Below are 14,154 nucleotides of genomic sequence, written 5' to 3' on the forward strand. Positions count from 1 at the left end.
TGCACCCATAGACCTCCATTGTGAGGTCAAACCCGCAGTAAAACCCGCAGATCAAAAATATATCTGCGGGTTTTATTGCGGTTTGTGGTGCCGAACCGCTGCAGCAGGAAGTGCGGGGAAGTGGGCGGAAGTGCGTGGGCGGAGTGTGGCTGCCCCGATCCCACCCCCCCCATGCTCCGATGCCCCCCCCCCCGTACTCCGATGCCCCCCCCCCCCCCGTGCTCTAATCTCCCCCCCTTATACTTACCCGGCGACCCGGTGTCCGTCCGGCCGTCTTCTCCCTGGGCGCCGCCATCTTGCAAAATGGCGGGCGCATGCGCAGTGCGCCCGCCGAATCTGCCAGCCGGCAGATTCGTTCCAAAGTGCATTTTGATCACTGAGATATAACCTATCTCAGTGATCAAAATAAAAAAAATAGTAAATGACACCCCCCCCCCTTTTGTCACCCCCATAGGTAGGGACAATAAAAAAATTAAGAATTTTTTTTTTTTCCCACTAAGGTTAGAATAGGGTTAGGGTTAGGGGTAGGGTTAGGGGTAGGGGTAGGGTTAGGGTTAGGGTATTTTCAGCCATTTTAACCCTAAAAAAACTTCCTAGAAAACACACAGACTCTGCATAGAAAACTGCATTAAAAAAAGGATCAAAAAACGCATAAAAAAAAGCACAAAAAAAAGGACCAAAAAAAGGACCTGCGTTTTCTGCCAAGAGCTGCGGTTTCAGTCCTGAAAAAAAAAGGATGGAAATCAGGAACGTGTGAACATACCCTAATACTATTAGGGTATGTGCACACGATGCAGATTTAGTGCAGAACTGCAGCAGATTTTTCTGCAGCAGAAACGCTGCAGAACTGCACTGTGATCACAGTACAATGTAAATCAATGTGAAAAAAAAGCTGTGCACATGGTGCAGAAAAATCTGCACAGAAACGCTGCAGATTTCAAAGAAGTGCATGTCACTTCTTTTGTGCAGTTCTGCAGCGTTTCTGCACCCCTCCATAATAGAAATCTGCAGGTGCGTTTTTGATGCGTTTTTTGTGCAGATTTGTGCTAAAAAACGCATAAAAAACGCACCTGCAGATTCTGCCAGGAGATGCAGATTTAGTGCAGAACTGCAGCAGATTTTTCTGCACCAAATCTGCATCGTGTGCACACAGCCTTACAGTGATGCCCAATTTATCTTTTTTGTTTGCTTTTACTACTTTTGGACAACAAAATCACCTTTTAAAAACAATTTTTTTTTTGTTGACTTATTGCGAGAGCCATAGCTTTTTCATTTTTTTGAATACCGAGTGATATGAGAGCTTGTTTTTTGTGTATCGAGATGCAGTTTTTATGGGTAATAATAATAATCTCTTTATTTATATAACGCTAACATATTCCGCAGCGCTTTACAGTTTGCACACATTAGCATCACTGTCCCCGATGGGGCTCACAATCTAAATTCCCTATCAGTATGTCTTTGGAATGTGGGAGGAAACCGGACAAACACGGGGAGAACATACAAACTCCTTGCAGATGTTGCACTTGGTAGGATTTGAACCCAGGACCCCAGCAGTGCAAGGCTGCAGTGCTAACCACTGAGCCACCAGTGGGTACCATTTTGAACAGACACAGCTATACTGGCAGTGATATGATGTGTTTTTTCCACAGCATTAAATGTGCGCAATAAATGAAAAGAATTTTATAGTGCTAGTTGTTACAAATGCAATTATACTCAACAATATTTGCTGTTTTTGCAGGGATTTGAATTTTTTTTTACATTTTAATCCATTTTTTATTATTTAAATTGGAATTTGGGGTGACTTTTTTTTTTTTTTACACTTTAAAATATTTTTTAGTTTAACAATTATAAGGATACTAGATGGTGGCCCGATTCTAACGCATTAGGTATTCTAGAATATGAATGTCCACGTAGTATATTGCCCAGCCACGTAGTATATTGCCCAGCCACGTAGTATATTGCCCAGCCACGTAGTATATTGCCCAGCCACGTAGTATATTGCCCAGCCACGTAGTATATTGCCCAGCCACGTAGTATATTGCTCAGCCACGTAGTACATTGCCCAGCCACGTAGTATACAGCACAGAGCCACGTAGTATATTGCACAGCGACGTAGTATACAGCACTGAGCCACGTAGTATATTGGCCAGTCACGTAGTATATTGCCCAGCCACGTAGTATATTGCCCAGCCACGTAGTATATTGCCCAGTGACGTAGTATATTGCCCAGCCACGTAGTATACAGCACAGAGCCACGTAGTATATTGCACAGCGACGTAGTATACAGCACTGAGCCACGTAGTATATTGGCCAGTCACGTAGTATATTGCCCAGCCACGTAGTATATTGCCCAGTGACGTAGTATATTGCCCAGCCACGTAGTATACAGCACAGAGCCACGTAGTATATTGCACAGCGACGTAGTATACAGCACTGAGCCACGTAGTATATTGGCCAGTCACGTAGTATATTGCCCAGCCACGTATGTCTCAGGTTAAAAAATAAAAAATAAACATATACTCACCTTCTGAGAGCCCTTTGTAGTTCGGTCACATGACCGTGACGTCATGGCAGGTCCTTCTCGCTCAGGGCCTGTGATGACATCGCGGTCACATGACGGTGACGTCACGGCAGGTCGTTCTTGCGCAGGGCCTGTGATGACATCGCGGTCACATGACCGTAAGTCCTTCTCACATACCATCCTTGGCACCAGAACCTGCTGGAGGTCACGGGAGCATCGCGAAAGGTGAGTATATAATGATTTGTTATTTTTTTTAAATTATTTTTAACATTAGCTGTTTTTACTATTGACGCTGCATAGGCTGCGTCAATAGTAAAAACTTGGTCACACAGGGCTAATAGCGGCGGTCCGTTACCGCTGGCATTAACCCTGTGTGAGCGGTGACTGCGGGGAGTATGGAGCTGGCACCGACTGCAGGGGAGTAGGGAGGGACTAATCGGACTGTGGCCATCGCTGATTGGTCGCAGCAGCCATGACAGGTAGCTGGCGAGACCAATCAGCGACTTGGATTCCATGACAGACAGAGGCCACGACCAATGGATATCCGTGACAGACAGAAAGACAGAAGTGACCCTTAGGCTGCCGTCACACTAGCAGTATTTGGTCAGTATTTTATATCAGTATTTGTAAGCCAAAACCAGGGGAGGAACAAATAGAGGAAAAGTATAATAGAAACATATGCACCACTTCTGCATTTATCACCCACTCCTGGTTTTGGCTGAGAAATACTGATGTAAAATACTGACCAAATACTGATAGTGTGACGGCAGCCTTAGACAATTATATAGTAGATGTTTCCATGGTCAGGATTGGCTCATCATTTGCTCAGGATTTGAGTTTCTGATGCATTTTTATGTGTTTTTTTTATTACATGCGGGGTTTTTTTGTCACTTGAAACAAAGCTAATTGAAAGTTGGATTCTGGGAAGGAAACAAAAGTGATTTCCTGTTTGCAGATATATTATAGTTTTCTTGAAGCAGAAAAAATTTTTTAAAAAATGTTCTCGGCATCAGGTATGTGCACACAGTCAGTAAAGTCTGCAGGTTGGACGCTGTGTACATCCGCAGCATCCAGATGTTACAGCATAGTGGAGGGGATTTCAAGAAATCCCATGTCCACTATGCATTCAAAGACGCTGGTGGCAGACCTGCGTAACCAGGCATGCGGTGCGTCTTTCCAGACTGCAGCATGTCTATTTACGATGTGGAGACGCTCAGTCCCCTCAGCGTAGATTTCCCATAGACTATCATTAGATACAGTAAAACTGCATCTAATTATTATTCACATGCGTATTAACTGCAGAAATGCAGCTTACTACACGTCTACAGGTCTGTAATCACGGCGCTTTGGACGGAGCAGAAAATCCGCTCCGGCCAAAGTGCCGCCCCCTTCTGTACGTGCAGTGATTCCGGATGTGTGCAATGAACACATCCGGAATCTCCACACCCCATACATAGGGCCCTGTGATTTACCTTGCGGCGACGCTCCGTAAACAGACATGCTGCGATCTAAAAAGACGCGCCGCATGTCCGTTAACGCAGGGCCACCGGATGAGTGTACGCACGCATAGTGGAGACGGGATTTCCTAAAATCCCCTCCACTATGCTGTAATATCTAGACGCTGTGGGTTTAACGCTGCGGAAGTATGTGACACAGGAAGTTCCTGAAAGCAGAGAGAGGTCAGTAATATGTAATGTCCTTTCCTCCAGCCAGAGTAAAGCAGACTACTGGGGACTGGTATTTCAGGCTGGTAGGGAGCCAATATCCATGAAACTTACCAGCCGGATAATATCAGGCCGCAGGAGTCTGCTTACCTTGGATGGTTAAGAAAAATAGTGGGATTCCCTTGAAAAACAAAAAATAGCGTGGGGTCCCCCTATTTTTGTTAACCAGCCAAGTAAAAAGCAGATGTACGCAGCGTCAAACTCGCAGCGTTTACTGACCATGGAAACATACTCTTATGGGTCCCATAAGAGGACTTTGATCGCATGTTGTATGAAGCATTACCCGATCAGTGTTTGACTGACCGCTAAACAACCAGGCCCCACTCTGGTGGGATCTGATGGCCGGAGTCTTATGGCAGACACAGAAAGCAAGTCATCCGTACACCACGATCGCGCTGCGATCCTGAGGAGGAGTGCTGGAATCAGAATTAGGTCTGGTCCCAGAACACTCAGCAAAAGTTCAGCTATGTATACCAACTCATGAGCCCATGCCATCCCGCGCAGGGATCCAAGAGATAAAGGGGCCCACTACCACCCCCAAAACAAGTGGAATTGTGCATCAGGAGACGTTATTTGATGGCAAATGGCCCATATACTGTGTCTTGCACAGGGACCTTTTTTCAGTCTCTGTCTGCCACTGGGAAGGTTGAATAAAAAAAAAATCATACCATTATGTCTGCAATCTCATATTTTATTCCAGAGAAATCCAAGTTTTTCTTAATATTTTAAATTAGCTGTTAATATCTATGGGCCGGACATAGATCTCCCTGAGAATCTGCCTCCAGAGCTTATTTTAAATGAAAGGTAGAATTACCAGTGTGAGACATGTAATGACCGACAGTCTGCTGTCCTGATCTACATGTCTCACATCGGTTATGTCTCCTTTCATTTCAAATAAGCTCTGGAGGCAGAAACAGTAGATTTCTTGGGAATAAAACATTGTATTGCAGATATCAAGGCATCATTTTATTCACCCACCTATGACCTGCGTGCCCATACAGATGTCTTAGGAGGGTTGATCCTAAGATTCCGTATACAGTAAATCAACTTAGCCTAAACTATATAGCAGTAGCTCATATGATTGATGTGTAAATATCTGTTTCCACCTTTTAGTTAAAAGTTGGAAAATGTGCTCTACAAGCCATATGTACAAAAAGGTTTTTTTATGGCCTACTGTAAACAGTAGGGCAGGAAAGACATGTTAGAGAACAGTTACAGCATCTGGCAACAAATCAGCAATGTTTCTTCCTGTATGTTAAGCAATCATTATCTGAAAGTGTTACATGAGGCAGAGTCCAAGCTCTTGATACCAATAAAAAGGCCATCAAAAGTTCAGATCAGAGACATGTTGGTACAAGTGTGGACAGTTTTGGTCAATAAAGGACTAAAGGTACCGTCACACTAGACGATATCGCTAGCGATCCGTGACGTTGCAGCGTCCTCGCTAGCGATATCGTCCAGTGTGACAGGCAGCAGCGATCAGGCCCCTGCTGTGCTGTCGCTGGTCGGGGAAGAAAGTCCAGAACTTTATTTGGTCGCTGGACTCCCCGCAGACATCGCTGAATCGGCGTGTGTGACACCGATTCAGCGATGTCTTCACTGGTAACCAGGGTAAACATCGGGTAACTAAGCGCAGGGCCGCGCTTAGTAACCCGATGTTTACCCTGGTTACCATCCTAAAAGTAAAAAAAAACAAACACTACATACTTACCTACAGCCGTCTGTCCCCGGCGCTGTGCTCTGCACTCCTCCTGTACTGGCTGTGAGCGTCGGTCAGCCGGAAAGCAGAGCGGTGACGTCACCGCTCTGCTTTCCTGCCGCTGTGCTCACACAGACAGTACAGGAGGAGTGCAGAGCACAGCGCTGGAGGACAGACGGCTGTAGGTAAGTATGTAGTGTTTGTTTTTTTTTACTTTTAGGATGGTAACCAGGGTAAACATCGGGTTACTAAGCGCGGCCCTGCGCTTAATTACCCGATGTTTACCCTGGTTACCGGCATCGTTGGTCGCTGGAGAGCGGTCTGTGTGACAGCTCTCCAGCGACCAAACAGCGACGCTGCAGCGATCCGGATCGTTGTCGGTATCGCTGCAGCGTCGCTAAGTGTGACGGTACCTTAATGCTCTTTCTATAGTTCTAGGACTGGAGCTCATTTCCATCAGTCCTGTCCTCACAAATACAATCAGATGAGGGAGCAGGTCATTGCTTCTCACATTATCAGAACAAGGAATTCTCTGAATTGCCGTAATAAAATATACCAGTTTTACTAGGGCTCTCCCCATTCACATCTGACTAGTACAGATAGTAGCCTTAATTACAGAACTTGGCCTCTGGAGACATACTAATACACAATCCTGCCCTGGTGCCAGTGATCTCTGCCCTCTCTAAACCCCCGTGTGATAAACAGGAATCACCAAGCTTCTATTCTGCCACAGGGCCAAAAGGTACACTGGGAATTTCTCTTTCAGACACTTTTGCAGTCTCTTATGTGAAGCTGACGTCTTTGGATGCAAATGTATGAAGGTACTTTTGGTGGACAACCCTCATTGAGGATGGGTCTACTAGTCAGCACAGTCCAGCAGCAGCAGACCCCAGACCTGTCACCACTAGAGTTGAAAAATATTTAGAATTGAGAGTCCTCAGTGGTTGATACCTTTTAATGGCATTCAGTTGGCCATTAAAAGGTATCAACCACTGAGGACTCTCAGTTCTAAATATTTTTCTATCTACTGGCTAACACAGTACCAAGATATATTTCTTTCCTGTATCACTAGAGTTGAGCGACTTTTACTTTTTTCGAATCGAGTCGGGTTTCGTGAAACCAGAATTTGTCAAAAGTCGGGTCGGGTGAAATCGGCCGATTATTGCGAAAAGTCGGGGGCCGACTGAAACACGAAACCCAATGCAAGTCAATGGGGAATCTAAATCGGCGATGAGTGGAGAACAGGAACACCTACACCTACAGTGCCCATTTTAATGCCAAAAACATCAATTCTTATTTCTTAAGCTTGTCAATCATAATTTACTTAATAATAATAGTTAGCAATTGAAAACTGGGGGTCATTTGGCTGAAGTTGTGGGGGGGGGGGGGGGTAGGGATGGCTCAAGATTTTCGTGGGCCCAGGAAACACGGAATACATCACGGCGGTGGAGCAGGGAGAGGCAAGTATTTCAACTTTGCAAGTGCTGTGATCCTGAGCAAGCAGGGGGGGCCCACTTGTTGGCACTGACACATGGCCCCTCATAGTGCGGCGGTGTGTTTGATGGCGGGTGGCGCCTCCCACTGCCAGAGACACTTTTGCATATTATGAGGGGCCCTGTGCCAGTGGTAGAGCACTGTTTGAGCTGAGGGGGGAACCTCTCTTGTGGGCGGCGGTACTGGCACAGGGGCCCTCATATTACGACGGTGTGTCTAACGTTGGTTGTGCACCACCACCATCAGAGACACTTCATTGTACTATGAAGGACCCTGTGCCAGTGCCGTCGCCCAAGAGTGGGCCCACCCACCTGTCCAGGCAAACGGAACTCGCACGGGTGCTTGCGCCAGGTGGTGACCACGGCCCTGTGGGGGGAGTCAGCCCATTTAGGGAGGTATAAAAATGGCCTATGGTGGACATTCAGCAGCTGTAAATGGAGGAATTGGAGAAGTCAGTAAGAGGAGGCCAAAAGCAAGACATTTTTCAGGCAAGCTACGTGTCAGCAGGGGAAGGTGGGGCAAAAATAATTTGAAATCCATGATTGATTCATTTTAATGAAGGTAAGATCATCAACAGTCTGAAGAGGAGGCGAAAGAGCTAGAGGCTGAGTCAGCAAGGAAAGCCAAAACTTTTTCCTGCTGCTCCGGCTTTAAAAGCGGTTTTCCTACTCCCAGATAAGGGAGCCTTCGAGGCCTTGTGTAGCCAGACGATGACGCTGCCTCAACACCTCCAGCCTTAGGTGCTATTGTGCTTTTGCCACTACCACCAGATGCACCACCACCACCACCACCATCAGTACCAGCTGGCAACCACCGCCCACGGGCTCTTCCACCATACTTCCTCATTTTTTTGAAAATCTAACCAAAATAAGAACCGTTATATGGTACTGCAAAACAAGGTAGAAGGTGTATATAAACTTGTTGAGAATTTAAATCTCCCTTTTTTGGGGGGAGACTGAACCAAAACTCAGGCCCAGTGTATATAACAATGCAATCTAAGTGGTAGAAAGTGGCTGGCTGACATACGACAAACTAACAGGACTGAAGTATATCCACTTTGTGATAATTTGAATCTCACTTTTTTTGGGGGGGGAGACTGAACCAAAACTCAGGCCCAGTGTATAAAACAACACAATGTAAGTGGCAGAAAGTGGCTGGCTGATATATGAAAAAATACAAGGACTGTAGTACAATTTCAATCTCCCTACAATGATCTCAGGAAAAGTATGGCAGCAATAAAAAGGACTGCTGCACACAAAAGTGTAGACAAAGAAACAAGAGAACTGTGCAGAAAGGAGCAACAGGATTTTTGCTTTTAAAAAAGCAGTTGGTTTGCACAGCTTGCAAACAACAATGCAGCTATCAGGGAGCCTTATAAGGCAGCTACAGAGCTGATGCACAAAAATAAAAAACTCCACTGTCCCTGTCCCTGCAAAGAAAAGGTGGTGTTGGGCAGTGGAAATCGCTACAGCACAAGCAGTTTGGGGGTTAATCTTCCCTCCCTAACTATATCCCTTCTTCTGATGAAGCTGCAGCAACCTCTCCCTATGCTAAGATTGGCAGAAGTAAGATGGCGGTCGACGTGCACGCCCCTTTATAGCCCCTGTGACGCCGCAGAAAGCAAGCCAATCACTGTCATGCCCTTCTCTAAGATGGTGGGGACCAAGACCTATGTCATCACGCTGCCCACACTCTGCGTCCTCCTTCATTGGCTGAAAAATGGCGCTGAAAGCATCATACGAAATGCGACTTTTTCATGCAGATCGCCGACCTCACGGCCGATCCCACACTAGGATCGAGTTTCACGAAACCCGACTTTGCCGAAAGTCGGCGATTTTTTAATTTGTCCGATCCGTTTCGCTCAACCCTAGTCACCACCACTGCTGCTCCATCTGAAATACCAGTTCTGGAGCGACTATTCTTGAGCAACAATTCTGCCACATTTTTCACACATTGCCTTGTACCACATTTACTCTGGGTTTTAAGACACTCTTTATACCTTGATAGGCAAGAGGATGGGGCTTAGCATGGCACATTCTGGCAACATTTTGGCCTCCAAAAATGGTCTAGTGAAAGCCTATCAAGAGATGAGATGAATCTAGACACAGGTCTACGTGTTTTGAGCTCGAACGCTCTTAATCCCGACCGAGGTTCCCCCAATCCCCTATTTTTTCAGGTTTTGTTTTAATGTATCAATAAAGTCATGTTTTAATATATTAGCCCATATGCCGCAGATGCTGGATTTTTTCTGTCTTCTCTACAGATGCGTCATACAGCACGAGCCCCTGTTATATATTTGGCACATCTTGTCTAAGGCTACGTTCACACTTGCGTACCGGGGCTATGCGGATGGCTGCGTACTTCCACCCTGAAGCTCCGCCTACTTCCGCACTTCTTCCGCTTACTTATTTTTAACATTGGGTACGCAGGACATAGGATGCGTCGTTTTGACCCGCCCGCTGACCGCAGGGGGACGCAACACATTCCCGTGCGGTCGGCGGGCGCGTCAAAACGACGCATCTGCATACATCTGCATGTCCTGCATACCCAATGTTAAAGATAGGTACGCAGGATGCATGCAGAAGTAGGCTGACCTAAGCGGAAGAAGACAGAAGTGGGCGGAGCTTTGGGGAGGAAGTATGCAGCCGTCCATAAAGCCCCAGTACGCGAGTATGAACGAAGCCTAAGTTGTCTACATTTAAGACAGTGATCCTAAAATCTGCCCCATCCTGTTATTCCTCGTATTTATGAAAACATTGACAAATAGGCGTAACTATTCCCATTATGATTGGACAGTGTTAATGTCCCCATACACACTAGACTAATATCAATTGAACTCGCGCACCTCAACAGTCTAATGTGTATGGGGGTGCTGAACAACAAATCTTAAGGGTAGAGGTGTTCAATTTCACTTTGTTCTCCCGGAGATAAGCCGCCGGCAGAGATGTCTGTCAGTGGCTTTCTCATCGAGAACACAGAAATGCTCGGCCCGAGATGGCCATTAGCTGAACGATTGACGGAAGCATCATTCAGCTGACAGCGCTCTAATGTGTACGGCTTCATAGACACCCACCCAAATGGTAACACCCAGTTTCCAATTTAGGGTATGTTTCCACATGGCGTAATACATCCGGATTTGCTGTGGACTGGACGCCAAGTCCAATCCACAGCATCCAGATGTTACAGCATAATGGAGGGGATTTTGTGAAATACCGTCTCCACTATGTGCACACAGCCGCATCCGGCGGCCCTGCGTTTATGCGCATGCGGCGCATCTTTCTAGACTGCAGCATGTCTATTTATCTTGTGTAGACACTCAGTCTCCGCAAGATAAATAGCCCAGTCTATGAATACAATGCGGTGATTCCGGATGTGTTCAATGAGCACATGCGGAATCACCGCGTGTACAAAGGGGGGTGGAGCGGGGTATCCGCTGCGTCCAAAGCGCTGCGTTTCCTGACTGTGGAAACATAGCCTTATTCATACATTTCTAGGAGGAAAAACAGAGGAACCGGACAATGCAGCTATATATAGAGAGAGAGATGATCCAGAACAGCAATTTTATTACAATTACTTCCTAATGTAATTTCACAGAATAAAAGTACAACACTACAACCACAGTCAGCAGGAAAACACAAGATGCGCAGCACATGGTGATGGCGTTGACTCATCCTACTTCTGCACGGTAATGGACAATTTTCCTTGACATCAGTGTCCTTCAGTCACACTGTCCATGCACAGATGTTACAGACAATGGATAACAAAATATAAGCTATTGCAGCTTACCAGGGCTGTGATGGTGTGCTCTGGGTAAGACATCAGGGCTGACACTAATGATATGCTACAAAAAGTCCATCAAAGCATACCTAAAAAAAGAAGTAAGCCTGTCATTTATGGAGGAATAATAGCCCAAAATTATCACTGCAAGGATCCCAATCCGTATAATGCATGCAAAGGCGCAACGCAAGAATCCGCAGGGTAGAGCGGGATAACCTGGGGTAAGTCAAACGTTCCAGGCCTTTACCACACCAGAGTCTGGTCAGTAACAATTGCTACATAGCTATACACTGCTAAATATAAAGGGGTTTTACTTATACTCTTAGAATGGCTTGGCCATCACTTCATGATCGATGGTAGTCTCATCTCTGGAACCCACAATAATGGTAGAAAATAGTGGGTGTCATGGGAAGGTGCCCATTCTTAGGGTAGGGTCCCAGAAGTCGGACGCCTACAAATTATAAAATGATGGCATATTCTAGTCACCAGCCATCACCTTAAAAGAAGGGTATAAAACAAAAGGTGTATTCCAAGGGGACATCCAGTACTTTTCTATAGATGATCTGTCCTAGGCATCCAGTAGGAGCTGATCTGCAGTTTCGGGAAGCAGCCCCTTATCAATATATGGAGCTGTGCTCTCCTGCACCATACATGGTTTACATCGGCCAAGGTGAGAACAGCGGATCCAAGAGGTGCCGAGTGTCACACTCCCCAATTTTATATTGATGGGCTAAGGATAGGTTAGCAATATAAAAAGTACTGGACAGCCCCTTTCTGATCTGTTATTTTGAACTAAGAAAACGCATTTACAAAAACAACAATCAAAAACTCCATGAAACGCATGAAAATAAAACCATTTTTAGCAGGGGATCATCATTTTGCATAGTATATAATGAAGACTTTCAGGAAAAACACCAGAAAAAAACTCCAATTAGAGTATGCTGTGTTATGGAGACTACGGACCCCAAAAATGCCAGAAACCAAAATTAGTATTAGATTTTCCTTTAGATTTTAATGTAACATCTGCAGATGAAGCCCAGCAAACTGCTGTACGTGAAGCCAACCGGAGGCCAAGCTCACACCATCGTCAGTCTGAGCTCTGTCCGTGGAAAAAACGGACATCACAAGGACATGGCTAGGACCAATGTTATTCAATAGGGCCATTGAGATGACCGAATGAACATGTGAAAAAAAAAGCATCATGTGCACAAAAATTGCGGAATTCAGTCTAAATGATGGGATGCATAATGTATGCTGGGTTTTTTTTGCGGTTTTATAGCGAAAAACCGCAAAAAAAACACGAAAAATCAGCAACGTGTGTACACAGCCGAGTACCAATATTTTGTCAGATCACACTTGGAATAAAAATTCAGTCATCTGCACGACCCTACAAGGATTCTTTTTTGGCTGGTTACATGCCAAACAAACAGCGTGGCTGGTTACAATGGCTGTGCAGTTTGTCCAGGGGGAACACTTGCAAAATCAAGGTACGGTAATCATTTAAGCAGAAGTATGAAAAATCACAGCAGCCGCCTGAGCCTGTCAATATACTCTAGCATCAGTCATTTATTCAAGTGCTTTGGCGGGGGGTAGGGCAAGACCACAAGCGGCAGATGGCCTTGTGCAGAGGAAACTCAACAATCGTGCAGCTATTGGCCAGCCACAGGTGAGCGCAGTACCCCTCAGAGAAGCCCAACCTGGAGCAATCAGCTGGTCGTGGAGATCGCTACTATTATCACAACCCCTTTAATTGTTGGCTTTTCATCAATCATCACTCGTATGGGTCTTCCTAGGGTGGGGGCACATGGAGCAGTGGCCGCGTGGCGGAGATGAGGCCACCCTGAAGCAGCTGGCGGCACATTGTAAGGGAGTGAAGATGTTATTTGCACAACCGCTCTGCCACTATCACTTCCTTATACCGGATTGTCACACACCGTCATGTTGGCGCCATACCACGTCTGTACCCCGCTCACGCTCTGGCCGTGGCACTATGCTTGACTCTTAATGGAATTAATCTAATAAAAACACAGCCCCCTAATCTCTCCCCATATGTGACTAATAAACACTATCCTCACCAGGAGAAAGTGACCAAAGCAGCAGCTGAAAATGATGCAACTACATGAAATATATCAGGATCCATGTTTCATCCTGTAGTGAATAAAACATAAAACGGCTTTAAGGCATGATATAATGGGAAATTCCGGCAACCTCAGCAGACAGGCATCATCTGCCAGGAAGCCGCTTCACGTACTCGGAGGGTTTCCTCTCCGCTGGCCACTTTAGCCTGCAAGGGCAAATGTAAAAAGCACCTATGCCGAACACTGTGTATAGTCCATGAATCTTAGGCTCTGGCCATACTGCGTTCATGCCCACAACTAGAAGGACACGCTCAGGAAGTATGCGCCCTATAATAGTCTGAGCCATCCGTCCACCATAAAGACCCACAGTAATGCAACATCCACCGCATGCTATAGCCCACAGTAACGAAACATATACCGCATGCTATAGCCCACTGCAATGAAACATACACCGTATGCTATAGCCCACTGTAATGAAACATATACCGCATGCTATAGCCCACTGTAATGATACATATACCGCATGCTATAGCCCACTGTAATGAAACATACACCGCATGCTATAGCCCACTGTAATGATACATATACCGCATGCTATAGCCCACTGTAATGATACATATACCGCATGCTATAGCCCACTGTAATGAAACATACACCGCATGCTATAGCCCACTGTAATGATACATATACCGCATGCTATAGCCCACTGTAATGATACATATACCGCATGCTATAGCCCACTGTAATGATACATATACCGCATGCTATAGCCCACTGTAATGAAACATACACCGCATGCTATAGCCCACTGTAATGATACATATACCGCATGCTATAGCCCACTGTAATGAAACATACACC

General features: G+C 45.8%; 1 protein-coding gene across 3 annotated transcripts in view; it reads right to left on the minus strand.

Annotated features, from left to right (window-relative positions):
• Positions 1-14,154, minus strand: part of ELF2 (E74 like ETS transcription factor 2) — a 150,626-nt gene that overhangs the window by 132,063 nt on the left and 4,409 nt on the right. The window contains exon 2 of one of the 3 annotated variants that reach the window (XM_069743960.1): positions 11,225-11,304. The exons of the other annotated variants lie outside the window; for them this stretch is intronic. The gene's annotated coding sequence lies outside the window, so the exon portion shown is untranslated. The remainder of the gene's footprint in view (positions 1-11,224; positions 11,305-14,154) is intronic. 3 annotated transcript variants of the gene reach the window in all.

This window comes from Ranitomeya imitator, chromosome 1, assembly GCF_032444005.1.
Source record: "Ranitomeya imitator isolate aRanImi1 chromosome 1, aRanImi1.pri, whole genome shotgun sequence".
NCBI lineage: Eukaryota > Metazoa > Chordata > Amphibia > Anura > Dendrobatidae > Ranitomeya > Ranitomeya imitator.